Raw genomic sequence first — 25291 nt, forward strand, 5'->3', positions numbered from 1 at the left:
TAAACACCATTAAGATCAGTTTTAAAGTATTCAAATATTCATGAGAATAGAAGTATAATCTCTTTAATACCGAGTAAGTCCTCTGACAATGGCCAGGCTTGGGGAAAACATAATTAAGAAGTCAGCTAGAGGAGTTTCTAAGGAAATTAGTTTTTAAATGAATGGAAGTAATTAATCAGTAAGAACAAATACCTGCTGGAAAGAGAGAGGCTGTCCTCGTGATTAGAAAAGAACAATTAAGTGAGGATTCAGGATAGTGTCCAGTGTACTTACTGTGGCGATAATCTCTCCTTTCTGGCCTTTGAGAAGCTAAATAGAGCATAAAGCAATCTTTCCATGATTCAGATAAATACGGATTAAGCAAGCTGAATAGAGAGTAGCAGTAATGGACAGCCTGTAGAGACTTTCAGTTAAAGGAAAACTGTAGGAGTTTTAACATTGAGAAGGGATTCCTAGGGGTCTCAGAGCCATGAATAAGCCTCAAACAAGCAAGGAAATATTGAGAGTACATTGTTTAAAAAAAAAAAAAACTCAAATACAGGCACAGAGCTAGGGCTGAATTAGGTAAATTTTGCAAAGAGTTAAATAACTCCTAACTTGTGCCAGGTGTATATGTCTATTTTAAAACTATTTTAGGGACGTCTGGGCGGCTCAGTCAAGCATCCCGGCTCTAGATTTTGGCTCAGATCCTGATCTTATGGTTCATGGGTTCAAGCCTCATGTCAGGCTCTGGGCTCTCAGTGTGGAGCCAGCTTGGGATTCTCTCTCTCTCTCCTTCTCTCTGCTCCTCTCCAGCTTGCTCATGCTCGCTCTCTCTCTCTCAAAGTAAATAAATAACTTTAAATAATAATAACCGTTTTAAGCCATATCATAGTCATATAAATAAATATTTTAATATTGAGCAAGAGTAAGGGTACAAGTCTAGTTGTTCATGCCTTTGAGAAGCCTAGCTGTTCAATACGCCATTCAAATAATAGAGGCAATCCACTCTGGCTGGAATCAGTTCATCTGAACTGCAGCTACCCCGACTCAGTTATCGTCATCCCCATATACTTTCTAGTATATGACAGGACTTATTACATGTCCTGGACCTTCTTCCACCCTTTCCTCAAACATTCACTTCTTGAGGGGAGGATTTTACCTACTTTGTTCACTGTTATATTCCCAGCACTTGGAACAGTGCTTGCATGTAAAAGGTATTCAATAAATACTAGTTGAATGAATGAACTGTAAGCGGCATGGTACTTAGGGCATTAAGAACATTCTTAGGGATCCCATCTGTTGTGATCCCCCAAATACAGAAAGCAGTGGCACCCTTCAATCTCAACTTCCTACTTTTGCATTCCTGCCGTGCCTCACCCTGTTCTCCATTTCCGCCTTGAGTTGCCTCACATCCTTTCTCAGACTCACTCTCACTCCAAATTCAAGTACCTTTTTTCCTACAACTTCTCAAATGATCAAAAACCATTGGGTTAACCTGGAGAGTCATCGGCTAAGGAGTACATAGGTAAATCCCCTGTAATCACAATAAAGAACATCTTCCTATCTTCTGTCTACTAAGAAGTGTGTGGGAAACATCAATTAAGCGTGAGCATTACATATAAGGCACCGGGCATACAAGAAGAAATAGATACCCGCATTTACCAGGAGCAAGGTAACATGAGCAGTCAGGTTTATGTTCACCTGAGAGAGAAAAGTGCTATAAGCTAACATTCCAACTGCAAATTATAATTCTAGTCTTGAATTCAAACCTTGAACACTCCTTGCTTTGTGATTTTGAATTCTTTTGCTTCCTTTCTCAGATTTTTTTCATTTACAAGCTGTATCGTATGATGCTAACTTGCCTATGCATACCATTGGATAGTGCTACCAATTCCAAACACTCTTATCCTGGGAACAGAACAGTAGGCTCTGATTCATCCTTATCTAAAGTCCAATTTACATACTTTTAATGACCTAGACTGAATATACCTGTTTCTCCGTTCCCCCAGATTTGCATGTTAAAATCTATCCCCCCAATGTGATGATATTAGGAGGTAATTCGGTCATGAGGATAGAGTCCTCACGAATGGACTCGATCTTTAAGATAGAGACTCCAGAGGGACTCCAGAGGGCTCCTTTCTTCCTTCTGCCAACTTAGGAAGCAGTGAGAAAACAGCCATCTATGAATTGGGAAGCGAGACCTTAACCACACACCGAACTTCTGGCACCTTGATCTTAGCCTCCCCAGCTTCCAGAATATGAGAAGTAAATTTCTGTTGTTCATAAGCCACGAGAGCTATGGTATTTTTGTTACAGCAGTCTGAAAAACCTAAGACATATGCAGATGCAGAGAAAGACAAAATATAGCACGAATCACACAGACAGTATCTGAAATGTCACCATAACATCCACTAATGACAAGTTTCAAACTTAAGTTGAGTCCTATTAGCCTTTCTCTCTTCAGGCCCTTGGACTTGACTTTGCAGAATATCAAGTGCTGATATAGGAGCCAAGTGTAGACGTACCGTAGCCTCAGCTGCAATGACACAACAAGACGAGAATAGAAGAAATAAAGAGAAAATGAAGAGCCCTTTGAGGAGCATGTACTGGAAAGGGAAGAACGATCATCACAGATACACAGGGAAAAACGTGCTCTGTCTGACTGCTGCCCAGTCAGAGAACTGGAGAGATACTGCAAAGAGCCTGGGTGACTTCAGTAGACTTGTGCCAGATAAATGCTTGCTGGTCCCGAAACACTGGGGTGCATTTCAAGGCAATATTTGGCAAAGAATATATTCGAGAACCAATAGGGATAATGAGAGGGGCTAAGGTATTAAGGACACGCTATTTATTGTCAAGCTTGTGTTGACTTCTTCTCCTTTAAAAATTAATAAAGTCGAAGAGGTATCAAATTTGGAAAAGTACTTAGTATAAGCACTGTCCATATTTCACACAAAAAAGTAAGTTTAAATTATCAACTCTGATAAGAGAGAAGTAAGACAAAATCAAGTCGTGAAAAAGACAAGTGAATTGAGGAGTGAGTTAGCTCCAATGAGGAAAGACCGTAAGGTCACCGAAAATAGGGTCATAGAATTGGAATCTACAAAGATATCAAGACAGAGCAAATGTTACTGAAAAGAAAATCAGTAATATGGAGGACAGACATGAGAAGGATTTCTGGCATACAGACCAATATATTTAAGGTACAAAGTATAAGACTGACGAAGAATATTATAAAATTTAACATGTTACATGAATGTGAAAATGCACATAATCCCAGAAGGAAAACAAAGCCAAAAAATGAAATTAAAATCATAATTTACATGAGAAGAAAATGTCCTTAGCTTAAAGAACATGGGCAAAGTCTGCAAACTGAAAGAGCTGAACTTGTACCAAGGGAAAACCAGGAAACACACATTTAGGTAGAACCTGGCAGATTTCAGTTGAAGAAAATAATCACGCAATCATCCAAGCAGGAAAGATAGGGTCCTCTTGAAAAGGAAAAGTATCTTTCAGGCTGAACTCAGACCACTCCACTCCCCCAAACCAGACAAAATACAATGATTTGTAGGTTTCATATGAGAATAATGGTGAATCATGTTAAACTGTTTTTATCTGCTTAGGAAAAGGAAGGCATTCATGATATAGAAGCATTCAGGAACTCTTTTAAAAGGATGAAACTGGTATAAAAGACTTGGTAGGAAGCATATGGACTCACGCATCAATTTTAATCATGGCGCGACAGGGGATATACGTGCAAAATGACTGTTAAAAGAAAAGATATGTGATATTAAAATAATAAGTGAAATCTACCTGTAACTTCACTTAAACTAGCAATTACTAGAAACCAGGAAGTAAGAAAAGGACACCTTCTTTAACTTACATGCATGAGGAGAAGTCAAAATTAATTCATTTACATTTTGCCAAAAGAAATCTTTTTGAGGGTTTAAAAAAAAAAGTAAAAGCATCTAGTAATAGCATTTAAAACAGGATATACAAGGAAGATCCTTAGATCAGTATAAATATAATCCTGTAGATCAGTATAAATAAGTGAAAAATAAGTTCTGAAAATAAATGTTTTTTTGTTATATTGCTAGGAGAAAAACTCTCCTTAACTGGACTTAAAAATAAATCTCAACTGCATTCGGCAAGAAAAAAATTAAATGAAATTACATAGAATCAACAAACTAAGATGCTTATCAAAACAGTTACGTTCAAGCACAAATGAAGTTAGAAATGGCAATATCAGTACAGCAACATAGAAATGTGGGCTACAAGTCCTATTATAAAGGAATTTCTCTAACTGATAAATAGATATGACTTAAGACTTGATATTTATTGACCTTTAAGAGCTTATAAGAAAGCATCAAAATACATGAAATAAGACTGTAAATACACAGAAATGTCATCAAAAATACAATTGCACCAAGGCAACCACACAACTTTTAATCTAAGACGTGTGGAGAAGGTTCCAAGATAAAGACAAAAGTCAGAAACAGAATAAAACTGAATTCTGACATGAGAACATCATTTATAAGAGAACCTAAATAATGAGTGCATCCAAACAATTAAGTTAATTCTGAAATTATTTTTAAGTTCTTTGGGACCGCTGATGGCCGTGGTGATCTCCCTGGACATGATGAGTGACCACGGGTGATTTCTCTGGGGCTCCACAGTAAAGCAAATGCCAGAAGTGTGGATCTAAAATGCCAACCAGTCTGACACCACAGAAAGGTGACGCTTCACAAACACGCGGGAGTGCTTTTTCATTATGCTAAGTGATGGAAACCAGGGACAAAAGAGTGTCTTGGGTATGATTCCATTTATATAAAATTCTAGAAAACTTAAATTAATCTACAGAGACAAGAGTGGGTCAACAGTTGCCTGGGGCCAGGAGCAAAGGAGAAATGGGCTGTCAACAGGCACAAAGAACCTAGTAAGAGTGATGGAAATAGTATATTGTGGCTGTGCTTTCACTGACATATACTTGCGTCAAATCTTAACAAACTGTTTTTTATTTAAATGAATGTAGTTTATTGTACTTACGTTACAATTCAATGAAGTTGATTAAAAAATAAAATTTCAATACCATCAAAATAAATAACTCTATATATCACAAATTATCAACATACATCTTTAATGTTGACAAAGGAAAATAGCATAAAAAAAGGAAAACAGCATGATCAAGTCAACAGACCTTAAAGGCATTTGCAAAAACTCAATACTAGTTCTTGATTAGATATACATACCTACATATATATATGTACACACACACACACACACACACACACACTCACACACATGATAGATAGATAGATAGATAGATAGATAGATAGATAGATAGATCGATAGATAGATATCAAATACCTAATAAGGAGCATCAAAAACTAACATTCAGGGGAGCCTGGGTGTCTCAGTCACTTAAGTGTCCAACTCTTGATCTTGGTTCAGGTCATGATTTCATAGTTCATGGGATGGGGCCCAGCGTCAGGCTCTATGCTGACAGCACGGAGCCTGCTTGGGATTCTCCCTCTTCCTCTCTCTCTGCTCCTCTCCTACTTGCACATGTGCACTCTTTCTCGCTCTCACTCTCTCTCTCAAAATAAATAAACTAAAAACAATTAAAAACAAAAAAATAATGAAACTAAAATTCAGCAGTCATCTCAATAGTGGCACAGTACATGCATTTATTCCCTCTCAAATCAGAAACAAGACCGGCCATCATCACTTACATTAGGAATTGTGTGTGTCTACTGAAAATGAAGAACTGGGGAGAAAAGCAAAATGAAGCGACAAAAAAGTGAAATTATCAACAACAAAAAAAATGTACAGCTTTCAAAATAATTGGATGCAAGATGAAAGTGTAAAAATCAATTTTAATATGTTAGTAATAACCAGTTAAAAAGGAAAATGGAAGATAAATCCCATTCATCATTGATAATTGTAGCCCAAAGAATAAAATACTGGTGATCAGCCTTAATAATAAAATGCGGTACCCTAATAAAGAAAATTATTGAACATAACTAAAAGACATAAAAGTCGTCTGTAAAAACCCTACAGATACTCCAAGATTCTAGATAAGAAATAAGTCAACCCTCCACAAATTAATTAATAATTTTAATTCAGTGCCAATTAAAACCTCCTTTGGTGACATAAAAGGGATCCTAAGTGAATCTAGAAGACAGTGGACTATACCACCCAAGCAGAAGATTCCGGAAACGAAGTGTCACAAAGCATTTTTCATACCACATAGGGAAATCACACCACCACAATAATCAAAACCATGTAGGTCAAACACTGAACAGATCAGCCAAAGGTAAACTCTGGTATGTACCAGAACTCAATATATATTAAATGGGGCATCAAAATAAATACAAAGACCAAATGGAGCTAGAACATCAGTTAGCTATTTTTATTTTTATTTTTTAAATTTTATTAAAATCCAAGATAGTTAATTTATAGTGTAACAATGGTTTCAGGAGAATTTAGTGATTCATCACTTACATATAATACCCAGTGCTCATCCCAACGAGTGCCCTCCTTATGATTTAAAGTTAGATAAAAATCTCATGTCATACGCTAAAAAAATTCACAAATAGATTAAGGAGATAATGATTTTAAAAACAAAACCTAAAATGTAAAAACCTGCAAGAAAATATAAGTGAATATCTAATTTCTAAAAGGAGAGTACTAAAACAATGGAAAAGAGTTAAGCAGGAAATGGTTGCATGTTTGAATACCTAGTTTTAAATTATTCTTTTCTTCATTTTTTAAGGTGCAAAAGTGACCCACACTCAGAATGCATTTGAAGCACATTTATACAAGGTAGAATGCATCCTTTGGCTCAACCCGTGTCAATTTATCACACCTCCCGGAACTAAAAACCATGTATATCTTCCTAGATTTCTTGGAACCATGCAATATGTATTCTTTTGAGATTGGCTTCTTTTCACTCGGCATAATTTCCTTGATGTTCATCAAAGTTATTGCATATATCCGTAATTAGTTATTTATTATTGCTAAGCAGTATTCATTCCACGGCATGGATAGATGAAAGTTTGTTTGACCACTTATTTATTACAAGAAATTTGGGTACGGGTCACCTGGGTGGCTCAGTCAGTTATGCGTTTGACTCTTGATTTCAGCTCAGGTCACGGTCTCACCAGTTCATGAGTTTGAGCCCTGTGTGGGGTTCGGTACTAACAGGACCTGAGTCTGCTTGGGGCTCTTTCTCTCCCTCTCTCTCTGCCCCTCCTCTCTCTTTCTCTCTCTTTTTCTCTCTCAAAATAAATAAACTCAAAAAAAAAAAAAAGATAATAAAATAAAATAAAATAAAATAAAATAAAATAAAATAAAATAAAATAAAAAGTTTGGGCAGTTTAGAGTTTTCAAATATTAAGAACAAAGTTTCTGTGAACATCCATGCTCAAGTTTCTCTGTGTGAAAATAAGTTTTTATTTCTCTGGGATAAATTCCCAAGAGTGCAACTGGTAGAATATGATGGTGAGCAAAATAAGCTATATAAAAATACGTTAATGCAGTATGACTCCAAAAACATTTTTAAAGTGTATTTTTATATAGAAAAATAAACTGTTGAAAAATATACAAAAAGAGTATTTGTCAAATATACAAAATGTGTTAAAATTTGAATCGTTTTTCATTTTTATACTTCTCTGTATTGTCTGCCTTTTCTACATTAAACATGTATCCATTTCATCACCAGAAAAATATTTATCAATAAAATGCCAAACAATTTTAGTCATCGGCCTAATTTTCCTAACTCAGATTATAGGCTGATGTAGCAGTGGCCTACTTATGAAGTCCTTCTGGGGACTGGTTGTGTGGGAGTAAGGGAGTCTGAGTCCCTCAATAAGTAGAAATATTTTTCCTCATGTACAGTTCCAGGAATGAACTAATTAAAATCGAAAAGAAAGACTAAAATGGAATAATAATAATTTAAAAAATAGCACTAATATTAAGTTTTTCCCAAAGGGAGTCACATCCCCTTTTAGGGTATTTGGTGCCTCTGTTCTCTTGATCTGTTTCCAGAATGAGTCCCTGTGGATGTCCCGCTGCTGGAGAAAGCAGGAAGTAAGGTAAGACACACAAAACCACACTTGGCATGCTAATTGGAAATCGAGTCATTCAAAGATTGGTGGCCTGGTCTATAAATGTTCTATAACTGCCAGAGGTACAATGGGCTCGCAGTTTTTAAAAAATAATTCACATGCAAATTATACCACGACGAAAACTTAAAGCACATTTCAAAGTATTAAAAGTTCAAGCCTCATTAACATCATAACTGCACTCAGTAATTACTTAGCTTAGCAATTAAAACAAACTTCAGGCCATATCAAATTGTTGTCTTTGAATATTTATCAGATTGACCATCAGGACACTTTGTGCATGTGAAAATGGGTTGCCATTAATAGTTAAGCTGGGACAAGAAATGTAAACGAGAATGGCTGAACAAATTGGGCTGCATGATTGACTGCCTTATGGTATGATGAAATTTCATGCAGCCACATTCCGCAAAGGATTCAACATCATATAGAAGTTGGGTTCGCATTAAATTAGTAAGTAATTCTCTCTCTAAATAAATAAACATTTAAAAAAATCATAGCATTTTGCACACTTATGAATACCTACCAGAATAAAAAACTGTTCAGGTAGTAATCTTTGTATGGTAATGGAGCATCACATTGTTGTTAAGGACTTCTCTGTCAATTCCATAGATTAGACTGGTAGATAGAGAGAGTTGGGGGGAGAGAGGGAGGTTGGAGAGGAGCAGAGAGAGGGAGACAGAGACTCCCAAGGAGGCTCCACAGCTGTCAGCGCAAAACCCGACACAAACCGTGAGATCGTGACCTGAGCTGAAACCAAGAGGCAGACACTTAACCAACTGAGCCACCCAGGAGCCATTCAAACTGCTATGACTTCGGACAGATAACTTTGGGTCTAGGGCACACACACGAAGATGAGCAAGCACATCCATGTTAAGTTTAAGGCAGTATAAAAAGATATCTATTTACAAATGGTTCCTGCACGATTCCATTTGGATAATTTACCCTTCATGGACCTTCACCACATTTTCCCCCAACGTTCAATTCTATGGCCAGAACCTGAAGTTACTCTAACTCCCCAAAATTGCATTTTGATGCTTTCTGACATACACATCTATACCCCAAGCCTGTTACTCCCTCAGAACTTATCCTTCTGCCTTACTGAAATCTTCAATGTTTTGAGCACAACTTTCCTTCAAGTAGTTAGTTCCTCTTGATTTTTTCATCCATCCTTGGGCCCTAAGCTGTATGTGCTAGATGAGGTAATTAACGTCAGCTACCATATTGGATAATCCCAACGTCTCAGTGACTTAATACAATAAAAGGGTTTTTCTTGCTCACTCAGCATCAAATGTAGTTTAGACAGTTCTCTTTGGCAGAAACTCTGGGATCCAGGAACGCTGTGTGCTAAATATATGAACTCTGATATTTTTCGGAAGGAGAAAGTGGAAAGCCAAAGTTTTACTGGACACACTTTTAAGGGCCAGGCCAAAAGTAGATGAACATCACTCGTGCCCAAGTTTCATTGGCCAGAACTGAGTCCTTAGGATGCTTACCTGATTTCAAGTGAGGCTAGGGAAGGCAGGCTTCCGGTGTGTTCAAGAAGAAGAAATGAGATTCGTGAGCATCTAGCAAGCATCTGTCATCGGATAACTTTAACTTTCGGTAGAGTGAACTCTCCCGTCACTTGTCTTTCTCCTACAACTATTAAAAGCATATTTTTTTTGGCGGAGGGGACACCATTCACCATCCACCAAGGGACCAGGAACTTAGGCAAGCATGTGTCGTGGCCCTGGCTCACCATCCTGTGCACAGACTTGCACAGCTACACACACAATGAGATACCTGACAGGGAGGGAATTGGATCAAACAAGGAGATAGAAACACTGGAAACCTCACTAGTCTTCAAAGAAATAATTTTTTTAAAAAGACCCTCTTTTCACCTATAAAATTAACAACACTAAATATAAAAACTAAATAAAAATAAAAACTAAAAAATAACACTAAATATCAAAGGGGATGCAATTAAGTTTGGCCCTTAAAGGCGTCCATGGTAGCATCAGAGGGAAATGCCCAGAAGTACAGTCTTCCTGAAGGACAGTTCAGAAAGTATCAAGATCTTCATTCAAATCACTCAAGAAATATTTACTGAATATTTACTAGGCACTGAGCACTGTTCTAAATCCTCTAACCTAGTAATTCCACTTTCAGAAATACATCCAAAGAAAACGAGTGGAAATGCAGGCGTATTTATGTCCAGGGAATCCACTGCGGTATAAAAATTGCCGAAATGTCTGATGATAGGGAAGCGATTAAGTAAGTTATGGTACATCTGTATTTAAAATGCTATGGAATGATAAAAGAAAAATTTGCAGATTAGTTACGGTCTAGGGAAATTCTAGAATAATTTTATGGAAGAAAAGGATAATTAAGATTTGTATTCATAGTATAATCACTTCTATATCTATATCTATATCTATCTATATATTTAGCCAATATGTACTTATATACTATCAAACATGTGCTGGGACTTAAAAAGAGAGACTCCATAAGATCGCTAGGGAAGACTAAAAATTAGCTTGTATTTTTTCCATGATTGTTTCTCTATTTCACAGAAATCGCTGAAGAACAAGCCAGCATATAGTATAGAACTTGGTGCTTCAGTCATGAATAAAAATTTGTCCTAGGATAGAAAAGAAGAATAGAAGTCAAGAAAAAAAGTGTAATTTCTGTTTCAAGTACTTTCTGTTTAACAAGAGGTGGAAATTTGAACTTGAATTCCCATTTGAATTCACCTATGAGGGCAGACAGGTCCTTTGGAGAAAAAGAAAGGCTATAGTGTGTCTTTGAAATTACGCATGGGTAAAGAGAAAACTGCTCAAGTGGAGAAGTTTGGAAAATCTGAGGCTGAAAATCTGGAAAGAGTAAATGCACAAGACCGGAGAGGGCAGCATTCTGGGGAGAGATTGCTTGGGGGGAGGAAATGGTTGCAACTCCAGGAAAGGACAACAATGAAGAAGGCAGTCATCAGTTCCTCGGTCTGGGTTACGCCCTGGGTTAGGGGATAGTGGGCAGGGGGACGGGGTAGCCAAGGGGTGACAGAGGCCCTCACTGAGACTAGAAGTGATTCTGCACCAAGCTGAGCTTCCTGGAGGCCCAGATGGCCACACGCGTGGCTCTGAGTTGAAACAAGGCGCACCTACGGATGGAACCGTCAATTTCTTGATGGTGCCCCTGGCACAGAGAACCGTTTCTCCTAAGTGGTGGCGGTGAAAGCCTTCCAAGCACAATGTGACCAACAGGCGTGGACAGTTGGGACCTGAAGCAAGAGTCCTAAAAACAGAGGTGAGAGCACCAGGAGTCTGCACCAAAGTAACAGATGAAGGCACTTTGAGGTGGGCCGGAGGCTTTGTTATCACACAGGGAGAGGCTTGAGGCTTTGTGACCAAGACCTGAGTATTTTCTAGTCAAAGGCTAATAACACCAAGGAATAAGAGTGTATAGGCAATTTTCAATTCTATCCACATGTTCTACAATGAACATGTTATTTCTTTTAAAATCAGGAAAAATAATTTAATGCTCCCTCCACCCTGTCCTGTTTTCCCCCATCGAAGGCAAAGACTTTTTGAAGAAATGCACCCCCATCTTCTCTCTGGAATCCCCAACCCCAGCAATGGTCTTAGGAAGGAAGGTCGCCAACCACTTTCTGAGGCTCAAACCCAAAGACACCTTCTAGCCATTTTTTTTTTTGGGGGGAGGGGCGGGGTCTTCTTAGGCACATTGGATACTATTGACCACCTTATCCTTCCTGAAACTTCTCCCCCAGTGCTCCTGACTCTACTGTCTCATACCTCCCCTCCCAGTGCTCTATCAGTTCCTTGTTCATCTTTTGGTGGCTTTCTCTTCTAAAGTCTGTGTCTTAGAAGCTGGTGTTTTCCAGAGCATGGCACTGGGCAGCCTTCCTTTCTCCTCCACATTCTTCTGGGCCATCTCATCCACACCAACCTTTACACTCTCATTTACTGCTAAGTCTACCGAGCCAAGAACAGTTCCTCAGACACCGGATGGGTATGATCAGGCTCACCTAGCACACTGGACATCAGAAGCAGATCATTTTTAACAGTCCGCTCCCCTATAAGACAAAATCGTTTTCGGCAATTCATCGCAAAACGATTAGCAGTAATCGTTATTTTCTTGAGCTGCTTTCCATTTTAAAACAATGGACGATGAAGAGTAAATTCCCATTTTCAAATGTTCAAATTCAGTAAAATATTTCACATATAAACTAAAATTCAGACTTCCCAGTTTCACGCTGCTTTACATGGAGACACAAGTTCAAAAACTCCAAGTGTCAAATGGTATGCCAGATTGGCAAAACCCAAGTACCGTCTCTTCGTCTTCACAATTCACCGTGCTGGCACTGTTTCTTTCTTAGCTACCATACAAATGCAAAAACATGTAGCATCACAGAGGACAGAGATAAGAGCTGCTATCACAGTGAGCTCAAGGGGTTCCAGATGATTATAATCTTACTACTGAAACAAAAGTTGAGTTCCCACTGGCAGGGGCCGAATACATAACAGAGAGGTCTCCAAATTAACTTCCCCATCTAGAAGACAAAGTCTGTAAAAGGATAAGAGCAAACATGTGCTAAATGGAAGATTGCAGATATATTGTTAAAAGTCAATAGTAACCATAGCAATTGTTTAGAACGTAAACTAACGAAAGATTTTTCTTCAGGATGGTGTCTTTTATTACTGGCATCATGGCTCATAAGGAAAACAGAAAAGAAGATCAACTCTCATTTAGTTTTGTGCAGACAATGCAGTCGTCTACTGCCTGTGCCTGGGGCTGGCTGTCCCCACCACCCTGCCATTGGTATGGTATTGACAACAGTTACCTGTTGAATGGACAAGTGACTATAACTCTTGTATGATTCTAATATGGCTTCTTCAGCAAGACTCCTCTCTTAAATTCTAGGCCTGTATTTCTGTCACCTGACTCCACCTGACAGTCCCATGGGAACCTCAGATTTGTGACCCAAAATGTCTGCTCCCTTTTCTGCCTTATGTTGGTGAACGGCACCGAATTCCACTGAGTAGCTCAAGCCAGAAACTTGAGATTCCTGCCTTCCTATTTCTCCCAAGCAGACACAAAAATCCATTTATCCTATCTCCTCAGCGTTTCTAGAATCCATGCTCCATTCTCACTAACCTGGGCTAATTCCGCATTTGATCCTTCTCTCCGAGACCATTACAACACCCACCTGTCTATCTACTTCAGTCTGTCTGTACCCCAATCACCCTGAACTCCCCTCAACCCCTCATCTTTAAAAGGGCAGACTAATCCCTGCTGCCATATTTTGCTGTTTGCTATTGCTGTGAGTTTTAAGCATCACATACAGGCTGCCTCATACAGGGTCTCGTCCATAGAAGATACTCAAGAGTAACGTTGGTTTTCTTTCCTAAAATAGTGCTTACTACTCTACTGCCTCCCAAGTCTGAATTTTTTGAAAGATAGCAGTTATATTTTGAGACTGAATTGATGAAGCATCATTTTATGTGCATAAAAAGCCAAATTATGCAGATAATTTCAGTTTGTAAATATGACCTAATTCAAACATCCCCAAACTCATGTTTATCATAACAACAAACACTTACTGATTATCACAAAGAAACAAAACAAAGCGCCGTCTCAACATATTGATATAGGTATATGTAGATACAAAAAAAATCTGTGTTCTCAAGGACTTTATACGCCATCCACATGTAACTCAAAGTGAGGCAGGGTAATACATAAGAGTAAATGAATACCACAACCATCCACAAAAGAGGCAGAGAAATTGAGAGAAGACAACCCAATCCACTGGGGCATCAGAATAATGTTGCAGGTGAGAAACTGAGACATATTTTAAAGGAAAAGCTATACAGCGACGTTTAGGTAGGAAAAGGAGAGGTAAGTACGAAACATTAAGGGTGTAATTACCATGTAACCTAGAAATTCCACTACTGGGTATTCGACCAAAAGAACCGAAAACAGAGTCTCAAAGAGATATTCACAAACCCATGTTCGTAGCAGCATTATTCACAGTAGCCAAACAGTGGAAGCAACTCAAGTGTCCATCAACAGATGACGAGATAAACAAAATGTGGCATATACACACAATGGAATGTTGTTTATCCTTAAAAAGGAAGAAAATTTTGACACATGCTACAACATGGATGAAGCTTGAGGACATTATGCTAAGTGAAATAAGCCAGTCACAAAAACACAAATACTGTGTAAAGCCACTTATACGAGGTACCTAGAGTAGTCAAGTTCATAGAGACAGAAAGTAGCACAGGGGTTGGGGAAGGGGAGAATAGGGAATTGTTGTTTAATAGACAGAGCTTCCTATCTGCAAGATGAAGAGTTCTGGAGACTGGCTGCGTAAAACTATGTACCTGACACGACTGAATTGCACACTTCTAAAATGGTTAAGACGATAAATATTATGCTGTGTATGTTTCACCACAGTTAAAAATAAAATGTTTTTAAAAATCTCTTCTGTAGGCTTCCACCAACAGGATCAATTTGGAACCCAGTAGAGCAACATGCAAAGCTCTCCATGGCTGACCTCTTCCCTCTGTGGGAGAAGAAGTAAACATAACCAAAAACATGAGATGATGCTTAAATTTCAGGAAAAACCAAGAAGTCAAGTATTGTTTTATTTTTGAACTCATCCTGCAGTGGGGAAATAAAGAGTACAATAACTCTTACAACAAAAAAATCAAACATTGGGGCTCTTGGGTGGCTTAGTCGGTTAAGCATCCAACTTCGGCTCAGGTCATGATCTTACAGTTCGTGAGTTCGAGTCCCACATCGGACTCTTTACTGACAGAGCAGAGCCTGCCTGGGATTCTCTGTCTCTTTCTCTCTCTCTCTCTCTCCCTCTCAAAATAAATAAACTTAAAACAAACTGAGGTATTTATAACCTTTGAATATAGTGCTCCTTTAAGAAACACTTCATAAAATTAATGTTTACATCAACTGATGCAATTTTGAACCATCGTTAATTTTCAGGATAACTATTGTTTTATGACTTATAATTTATTCAGTGTTTCACAAGCATTTGGAACAAGGGGAATCTTATAAAGCATCTTAATGTGTGTAACAAGAAAGTAAATTAAAAAGTTTAGTAGCACCAGGAGAATTCTTATCTTCTCTCTGCGTGTCAAAAACTTGACAGAAGTTTTCAATCTAGCTAGTAAGCCCTTTACTGATTAAAAGCTAATTTCCATTCTTAAAGGGAGAAGTCATACTTCTGACCCTCCATTTCTTTCTAAAAGGAGAATGGCTGCTGTCTTAGGTCAGGCTGCTGTAACAGAATACCCCAGCCTGGGTGCCTTCAACAACAGAAATTTATTTTCTCACATTTCCGGAGGGTAGAAGTCCAAGATCAAAGTACCAGCCATTTCAGTGTCTGGTGAGAGACCTCCTCCTGGCTTGCAGATGATCACTTCCTGTTGGTCTTTGCATGTGGAAAGCACACACGCAATCTAGTGTCTCCTCTGAGAAATACACTAATCCTATCAGATCAGGACCCCTTCCCTATGACTTCTTTGACCTTACTTACTTCCTTACTCCAAATAGTCACAATGGGGGTAGGACTTCAATACACAAATTGGGGCGGGGGCACAATTCAGTCCCTAGCAAATGTTTTTCCTACAGTTTCTCTCCGGCATAATTTTTCTTTTTTTTTTTTTTTTAATTTTTTTTTTTCAACATTTATTTATTTTTGGGACAGAGAGAGACAGAGCATGAACGGGGGAGGGGCAGAGAGAGAGGGAGACACAGAATCAGAAACAGGCTCCAGGCTCTGAGCCATCAGCCCAGAGCCTGACGCGGGGCTCGAACTCACGGACCGCGAGATCGTGACCTGGCTGAAGTCGGACGCTCAACCGACTGCGCCACCCAGGCGCCCCACTCCGGCATAATTTTTCATCACCAGCAACACAATCCAATCCCTGGACCTCATCTTCCAGAATATCAGTCAAATGGCCATTCTTTGGTGTTCCCAAAGCCTCCTGTGCATGCTCACAAAATACCCCTGACCGATTTTTTAATTTTTGCTAGTTTGTGCATCCTCTTCCACAGAATGTAAGCCACGAAGAAGATAAGAACTATTGCCTTTTGATGTCTATAGCCCCGGAGCGCACAGGATTCAGCACTTAGGAGGTATTCAATAGCATCTATTAAGCAAAATTGAACTGTTAAAACTAGCAACAAAGGGGTGTTAACCAAACTGTATTTTATGAACACGAACCTAGCCAAAATGTTGGATGAATTAGAAATGGCATATTCATTTTTTATGGCTGCTATAACAAATTACCGCAAACTAGCAGGCTTTAAATAACACAGATTTATCCCCTTCTCTTACAGTCCTAGAGAGATCAGAAGCATGAAATCAGTTACACCGGGCTGAACCCAAGGTGCCCGCAAGGTCAGGCTCCCACCAGAGGCTTCCGAGGAAAACTGGTTCCTTCCTTTCTCTGGATTCTTAGAGCTGTGTTCCTAGCTGTCCTTGGCTCAGGGCCCCTTCTGCATCTCCAAAGCCTGCAGGGCACCATGCTCAGGTATTTTTGTCTCTACTGAGATCAGCACATTGCCTTCTCTTCTATGTGGGGTAAAATTCTCCCTCAGCTTCCCTCTCAGAAGGACCATATGATTACATTAGGCCAACCCAGATGGCCCAGGATAATCCCCCCCCTCCCCCGTTTAAGATCCTTAACTATTCACATCTGCCACGTTCCTATCACCTCAGAAGGTCACATTCAAAGCTTCCAGGGATTGGAACCTGGGTATCTTGGAAGTCATTATCCAGCCCACCGCAGGACAACGGATCAGTTAAGAAACTACTAGCTACCGTCTGCCAGATGCTTCCCACTTACCTGTTCTTCTAGTCCTAGATTTCACAGACAGGTGTTTAAAAATTGTGTTAATGTTTAATTTATTTTTGAGAGAGAGAGCATGAGCAGAGGAGGGGCAGAGAGAGGAGGAGACACAGAATCCGAAGCAGGCTCCAGGCTCTGAGCTGTCAGCACAGAGCCCGACATGGGGCTCAAACTCCCGAACCGCACGATCACGACCTGAGCTGAAGTCAGATGCTTAGCCAACTGAGCCACCCAGGCGCCCCCACAGACGGGGTTATATATATCACATGACTCCCATCTTCCAGTATAACACCATAAGCCTTTTGATAATACGTGGCCTAACCCTCTTTGCTAAGTGAATTGAGGCATTAATCACCAACCCAGTGAATTTATTCTGCAAAGCTAATCTGTATCAATTAGACCAAACACAACAAAAATTAAACTACTTCTCTTAAATAAAAATTTTTCAGTTGAATTATTTGGCTATTTACTCCAACTCATTATTTTCAGCTTCAAGATAGATTATAAGAGTTCATCGTTTTGGCCCAGATGGGAACCAAGCCAATTTCCATTTTGTTCAAGCCTCGCATGTAATTGGCACGCTCTGACCCATAAGTAATAATAAGGGTAAAGCTAGATATTAAAGCAGGCAGAAAACTCATAACCAACTGGTTTTAGACATTTATCTGGGGGTGATGACATATGGTTCCTGTCACCAGGATGCCTCCAGGGTAGAAGTGTTTATCTGCAGAGCTGACAGATAAACAGATCTTACAGGACCCATATAAAACCGAGTTTCTTAATTATAAACTAGTAAAACGTCTGCTGGCACGGTAGGGTAAGTTTAGCTGCTAACGAGAGAATGCATTTGAAGGACAAAGGCCCCAAACAGACCATGACAGAAGAGAGAAGCGGGACTTTGAAGGGTCCATCCCAATAAAAGGCAAACACTGCAAGGCTCACAAATCTGCCTGCCAAGAAAGAACTGTTCCCAGTGTGAACTGGGATCCCTCATAGCATGCCGAGATACGCTTACTCTTTCAAGCCTTCCGCCTTTCAAACAAAAGGCAGAATTAAACCTTTTGAGGTCGCCACATGCTATCTATGATTAGCCTCGCTTGGTGCTGAATAGCTTATTTATCTGTAGCTTTTAATCAGCTACACAAATGACAAAAAGATGAACACAACACACACACACACGCACCCACACACACACACACACACACACACACACACACTCACACTCACTCGCCTCTTATCTGAACGGACAGATGCAGAAACATACAGCCCAGAATAAATTAGAGAAAAACGAGCTCAAGATGAAACAAGCCTGGGGGAAAAAATTCCAGGCACACTACAGAATGTGCTGTCATCAAAAACGCCGGGACTCTGCCCTGATCCCCTTTGGAGAGAAAGAGAGAGAGAGAGGGAGATTTCAGCCCCTTGAGTTCAGGCAAGGCCTGGGGCAGAGGGTGCATGAGAGTCTCCCCAGGCAAAGAGCAGCTGGGTCCCCTGGGAAAGGCAGCTCTGATCTCCTGGCATGCTGACTGGTTCCTGACCTCCAGGAGACCGCTAAGGCCATGAAGGGAAGGAACAGCCTAAGGAAGAGAAGCTTCTGGAATAAGTTTCATTATAGAAAGCAAGGCTTTCGTTGTTTGAAAGGAAACCATTGATTTTCTTCCTTTGCTGTTCTAAAATAATTATTATCAGTTTCATTTGCTGCTGAAACATGATTTCCTATCCACTGTCCCTACCTGTTATAATCCAGAACAGTATTAGGCAAGCACAAATAGATGGGGAAAGAGGAAAGAGAAAACAAGCAGAGCGGTGCAGGACTTCAGGTTCTAGGGTAATAGGGCGTCTAGAAATTGTCCATGATCCCCAACCAGAGAGGAGAGAGGGAGGTTCATCAGACAACACCTGTGTGCTAAATACATCACTCAGGTCACAGACGACCACGGTTTCTTTGATCAGGCGTGGATACGATCTCATTATTCAGCTGCACAATGGATGGTAAGAATGTATCATTTTAACCCAGATGGCAACCTACCCAGTTCTCGCCTTGGAAATGGAGGGACAGTTCTCAAACTCAAGTAAATAATATAGACCGTGCTCCATGATTGTGGTTCTTATTCTAATTCTGCCAGTAGATGCCCTGAGATAAAATGCCAATGGCAGGTACACAGGTCAGCTTCTTCTGCCACCTCTTTGCAAATAATATATTTTCATAAGGTGCTTCATGTTCCCGTTTTATTATCTATTAATGAGTAGAGTTTTGCTTTTGACAGTAACTTTAACTTTTGTAAAAGATATAAACTATGCATTGTGTGGAAACAAAATGACTACAGACAAGATACTTTTCTCATCCTTTTTAAAAATTCTCTGCTTCAGGGGTGCCTGGGTGGCTCAGTCGGTTAAGCGGCCGACTTCGGCTCAGGTCATGATCTCGCGGTCAGTGAGTTCAAGCCCCGCGTCGGGCTCTGTGCTCACAGCTCAGAGCCTGGAGCCTGTTTCAGATTCTGTGTCTCCCTCTCTCTGACCCTCCCCCGTTCATGCTCTGTCTCTCTCTGTCTCAAAAATAAATAAACATTAAAAAAAAATTATCTGCTTCATGTCTTACCACTAAGATGGCATAAGCCCTTAAGGAGGGACCTTTTTTGTGCTTTTTTTTGGATATAGCTGAGTCTTGCACAAAACAGATACTCAATTAAAAAGAAACATTGTTATGGAACACCTGGCTGGCTCAGTCCCTAGCATGGGACTCTTGATCTCAGGGTCATGAGTTCAAGCCCCACCTTGGGCCTAGAGATTACTTTAAAAGGGGGGGGGGGGTGGAGAGGGGCGCCTGTGTGGCTCGGTCGGTTGAGCATCCGACTTCGGCTTACGTCATGATCTCACGGTCCGTGAGTTTGAGCCCCACATGGGGCTCTGTGCTGACAGCTCAGAGCCTGGAGCCTGCTTCCGATCCTGTGTCTCCCTCTCTCTCTGCCCCTCTCCCACTCTCACTTTGTCTCACTCTGTCTCTCAAAAAATAAATAAGTATTAAAAAAATTTTTTTAAAGGTGGGGATATAGATACATAGACCTATATATACTTAAAAGTACTTCTTTAATTCTTTAAAAGAATTTACATACATATATAAACATATATATATTAATACTTCACTTTTCCTAAGGACTCTCCTATTGCATAGAAAATGCATAACATAATATTGAACATAATATTGAAAGTTATGGATAACACAAAATTATATAATCCTAGGGCAAAAAGCAATTGGAGATGTTGTTTGGCTCAAATAACTCATTTCATAAATGAGAAAAATGAGGCCCTCAGATCTCAAGGGCAAAGTTTTCTAAGGTGACTCAGTTTGCCAATGACAATATCTATTCTGGCTGGGCTTGTGCTGTTCATATCACTTATAAGACATTGCACCCCGTTTCAGATGCCACACTGAGAAGAGATTGGTATTTTAAGTTGTGTCCGGAAGGAAGAAGAGCCTTGAGACAACTTTTGCAATAGCAATTCCATGAACCGGACTGTAAAATTATTGCTAGGAAGACAAACAGAAGTAATCATGGATCTACCAATGAGAACTGAGCTACAACGAAGAAGGGTTCTCACAAAGTGATGACCTCCATGCTCCTAAACATTCTCAAGTACAAGCTAAATGTCAAATGTCAAACCAAATGGCCAACAACTGAAGCCAGGCACTGTGTAACAGGCTTTAAATACACCATACCCAACATTTAAGCCAACCCATAAAGGTGGATATTGTCCTCACTTTACGGCTAAGAAACTGAAATTTCAGAGGTTGAGCAGCTTAGCCAAGGTCACGCAGTTTGCATAAGAACCATATGGAAAGTCCAAGCACAAGAACCATAAGGAAAGTCTGCAAAATTTCAGAGATTATTACCCAGTTAATAAGTATGAGGACCATAAGAGCTCCCGGCTCTTCTGTAACAGTCTCACCAGGATTGGTGTTTAGGATTAAACCAAAGCAGGTGGTAAATTCCATCCAATGCTAAATTTTGACCTTGGACCAGTACTTAGCTGGTCCACAAAGGAATACTGAAAAAAGAAGGGGCGAGACCAGCATTCAGAGCTAGCTCTCTGAGACTCCAAAATCCAATCTGGCCGCTCTATCGAGTGCCTGAAAGGAAATCTGATCCCTCACACTCCTTAAATTCTTAATTAAATTCTTCAATTTTGAGATTACCCTTCAAACAAAACACAAACCATAGAACACTTCCCCTTCAAAAAGTAGGGAAAAGCCATAATGACCAAAACAAAAAAAAATCCCAACACTTAAGTATCTGTAACTAAAATTGTAAGGGTTACTGTGACTTCATGTGTATATGAACAGATAATTTTGTCTCCTGTACGAGTCTGATGTGGCAAGAGCTTATGCTACGGTGCTACACCCATAGTCCAGCATTCTTGCCAATTTATTGGGCTTTCAAATTAAACATAAAAAAAAAAAAATACTAAGGAAGTACTCTTGCCTGTGTTCGGCAACTTAAGCTTAATTCCCGTTTTAATAATGTTTTTATTAATCATATTACCAGATTCCACTTCCCCGAACTGAGAGAGGATGGTAAATAAACTTTGGTTGCATCAGACCCCAGCCACTGTCTGTTATTGACTCATACTCGAGATAGCTCATGGGACAGAGAGGCTTCAATAGCAATTACTGTTTTTTCACGGATTCTGCTTTTTCTGGATAAAAGGATTTATTTTAATACTGAAAAGAAGTCATTTACAGATTAACATTTGATTTTATCCTAATAACCCAAGCCACTTCACTTTTCCTGAGGACGCTCCTAATGCATAGAAAATGCCTTGGTCTGTTTCTAATTATACTCAAATCTTTCCATACAGTTTTCAAGTAATCCTCGTATAGGAAATAGGATGGCATCACCCTATGTCTCCTTCTCAAACACCAGAGAAACCTGGAAATTAAAACTTTTGAGTCATGGCCCTCTACAAAAATTAAAGAAAGCTATGGGTCTTGCTCCCACGAAAATGCACACAACACACATGCACACGATCTCGGAAACATTTCCGTTTTAGTGCAGCAGAAATTCTTTCTCACATAGAATGAGGGCAAAACATCTCGAGCGCAGTTTCCATTTTCTGACAAGCAGGGGCTGCGTCTCCACTCTCTCCCCCAAACACCTAAGACGAAGGAACTATATAAAAACAGAACATTTATATCTAACACATAATCTCGGATGGTCTGGGGCACTGTCTGCTCACCACCTGGCCCTGCACACCGCGAGGAGGGCAGGGAGAGACGGAAGAAAGAGGCGGAGCGCGCAGGCGGCAGGTGTAACAAGCCCGGGAGCTTAACTTACTTACTGGCTGGTCTCAGGCGCCGCAAAACCAGTATCTCCGCATCCTCCCGCTAGGGTCTTGCAAGTTGAGATGGAGGTCATCAGCGGGGCTCACTCACATATTCAATCCAGGCCTCAAAAACACCTTGCTCTCTCAAGGCGACGAGGTGAAAACGGCTCCCACTGCGGGAACATCAGGCGGATGTAGTTACCAGGGACAGGGACCGGGCGAGGAGCCTCCGATTGCCCCAGGTCCAACTCGCGGGTCACTCAGAGGTCACGTCCTCTCCTTGACCTCCTCCAACAACCACTTGTTACCTGTAGCATCTTTATAAGCAAGCCGTAAATGGCCTGGTTTTTATTCCTGTGGCGAAGATGATCAATTGCATGTTTAAATTGCTCATTTCAGGGGCCAGCTGCTTTTCCAGTGATACTGCAATGGCAATAGGGTTTATTACATATATATTTCATCACATTGCATTTTCATAGACTTTGTGCTCTGCAAAAAGAAAAGTCTCGCCCTTCTAAGAGCAATTCTTTTAAAATAGCAATAATCATTATATCCACATAATAGTCCTATTGTGATTTCTAAATAGGGCAACAGGCCTCGTTGTGGGCTCCAGGGTACTACCCTGAAGCTAGTACCTGTTTCCTTGTGAGGGGTTTCAAGGAAGGAACGTACTCTCGTTGGCTTTGTTCTCGTTCACAGTGTGGTAAGGTTCTCATTTGGCATCTATTCTCTCCAATCCTCTGATTTGTCTCATGAGATTTACAACAATTTAGTATCTTCCCCATCAGTTATACAAAGAAACCCTTGAAAAATCCTGCAGACCAATCCTCTTGATCATTGGCCACATGACAAACCTGTCTGTATCTAGGAAGGGTGGGCTTTACAAATTGTCAGATGCCACCCTATTTATTCCATAGTACCCCAAGGTTGACCACTTCATTAGAATGATAACAGAATACCTACAAACTACAGCAGAGAAAGGGAATAAAAACCTGAGAGTTTTGTGATCTGAAATACGGCTCTAGTCCTAATTGATTACTCACACTCACTACTTTGTTGTGTTCTATTAAAAAATAAACCTTGCCTTTCAAGAGAAAGAAAAATTGTAATTAGACATTGTTATGGACGATCTATTTTTTAAGAGAGCAAAGGATGACCCCCAGCCATAGGGAAGCAGCGGTCAAGACAAAAACGAACATCTGCATCATGAGAAATCCCTTTTGGCTTTTTTTTTTTTTTTAACGTTTATTTATTATTTTTGGGACAGAGAGAGACAGAGCATGAACGGGGGAGGGGCAGAGAGAGAGGGAGACACAGAATCAGAAACAGGTTCCAGGCTCTGAGCCATCAGCCCAGAGCCCGACGCGGGGCTCGAACTCACGGACCGCGAGATCGTGACCTGGCCGAAGTCGGAAGCTTAACCGACTGCGCCACCCAGGCGCCCCTTGGCTTTTTTAAACTAAGGAGGATTTACCACTGCTCACAGTTTGAAAGAAAAGGAAGAAATCTCACCAGCAGAGGGCTCAGAAACCAGTGGGGTATCTGACTGTTACTTAAGGGAAGTACAAAATAAAAAGGATTCCATTGGAAAACACTTTTGCCTGGAACGTCATATCTTATAAGGCTCATTGCATTTAAAAAAAAAAAAGTGGGGGTAGAGGGAACCAAGTGGTTGTATCCCTGCAAAGACAAACAGATCTGCCCAATCTTCAGCCTAAATATCCTAGAATTTTAACCTAGACCAGTGGAAGTTAAGCCATAAGTAAAAAAATATATAATTCTAATATCACATGTGTAAACAAACCATCAAGGAAAAGGTATATAGTTTGTAATAACAATTCTGAAGATTTAACTCAAATATGAATCTTTAAAAGTTAAAGAAAAGTATTTGAACAGCTTTCCTGGGTGAAACATTTTTTTGTATAACAGACGTTCAGGAAATATCCAATACAAGGACACTTCATTCTAAAGGTATCTTATTCCTGCACTTTTTAGAGCATGTAATATATTTTGACAGTAATTCAATCTAATCATATCAGTACATTGCATATGTACATTTTCCCACCTCAAAAGCAGTTTGTTTCATAGGCTAAATTTCTAAGAAAAAGCAAACAGTAAACAATTTTAAATTACTTTTAGAGAAGCTGTGAATCATTTAACATATTCTTACTATAGGTACTTATCAGGTGTGTATATACACACACACACACACACACACACACACACACACATAATTAAGAAGCATGATAGCAGAAATGGAAAGGCAGGGATGTTTTAAAAAGATAAATCAGTTGTAAATAGTTTAGAAACACCCTGAAGCAGCTTTTGTGCTGTGATATTTCTAATAGCATCACAGGTCTTGGTCTGAGACCAGTTCTCAAGAAGTTCATTACACTTTCTTAGTGATGGTGACTATAATTTGGATAAGCTTTTTCCAGGAAGATTAGGCCCTCAGTGAGAGATTTATTGTCCAAGTTGCTAAAACTTCTCCTGATACATTTACCTGTATTAATCTACTTCTCCACTCACTGTTCTTTTAGAAACATAATACCACACCATGTTTTTTTTTTTAACTTAAAGCCTTATTTATTTATTTATTTATTTATTTATTTATTTATTTATTTAAATTCAAGTTAGTTAACATACAGTGTAGCATTGGTTTCAGGAGGAGAACCCAGTGATTCATCACTTACATATAATACCCAGTGCTCATCCCAACAAGTGCCTTCCAATGGACAGAAGAGACACTTTTCCAAAGACATCCAGATGGCTAACAGACACATGAAAAGATGCTCAACATCACTCACCATCAGAGAAATACAAGTCAAAACCACACTATATTTTAAAATAAGCACAACTAGGGGTGCCTAGGTGGCTCAGTCGGGTGAGCACCCGAGTCTTGATTTCGGGTCAGGTCATGATCTCACAGGTCGTGAGACTGGGCCCCGTGCTGGGCTCCATGCTGAGTGTGGAGCCTGCTTGGGATTCTCT

The sequence above is a fragment of the Puma concolor genome, chromosome A2 (genome assembly GCF_028749965.1).
Source record: "Puma concolor isolate L17-30 chromosome A2, mPumCon1.1.hap2, whole genome shotgun sequence".
NCBI lineage: Eukaryota > Metazoa > Chordata > Mammalia > Carnivora > Felidae > Puma > Puma concolor.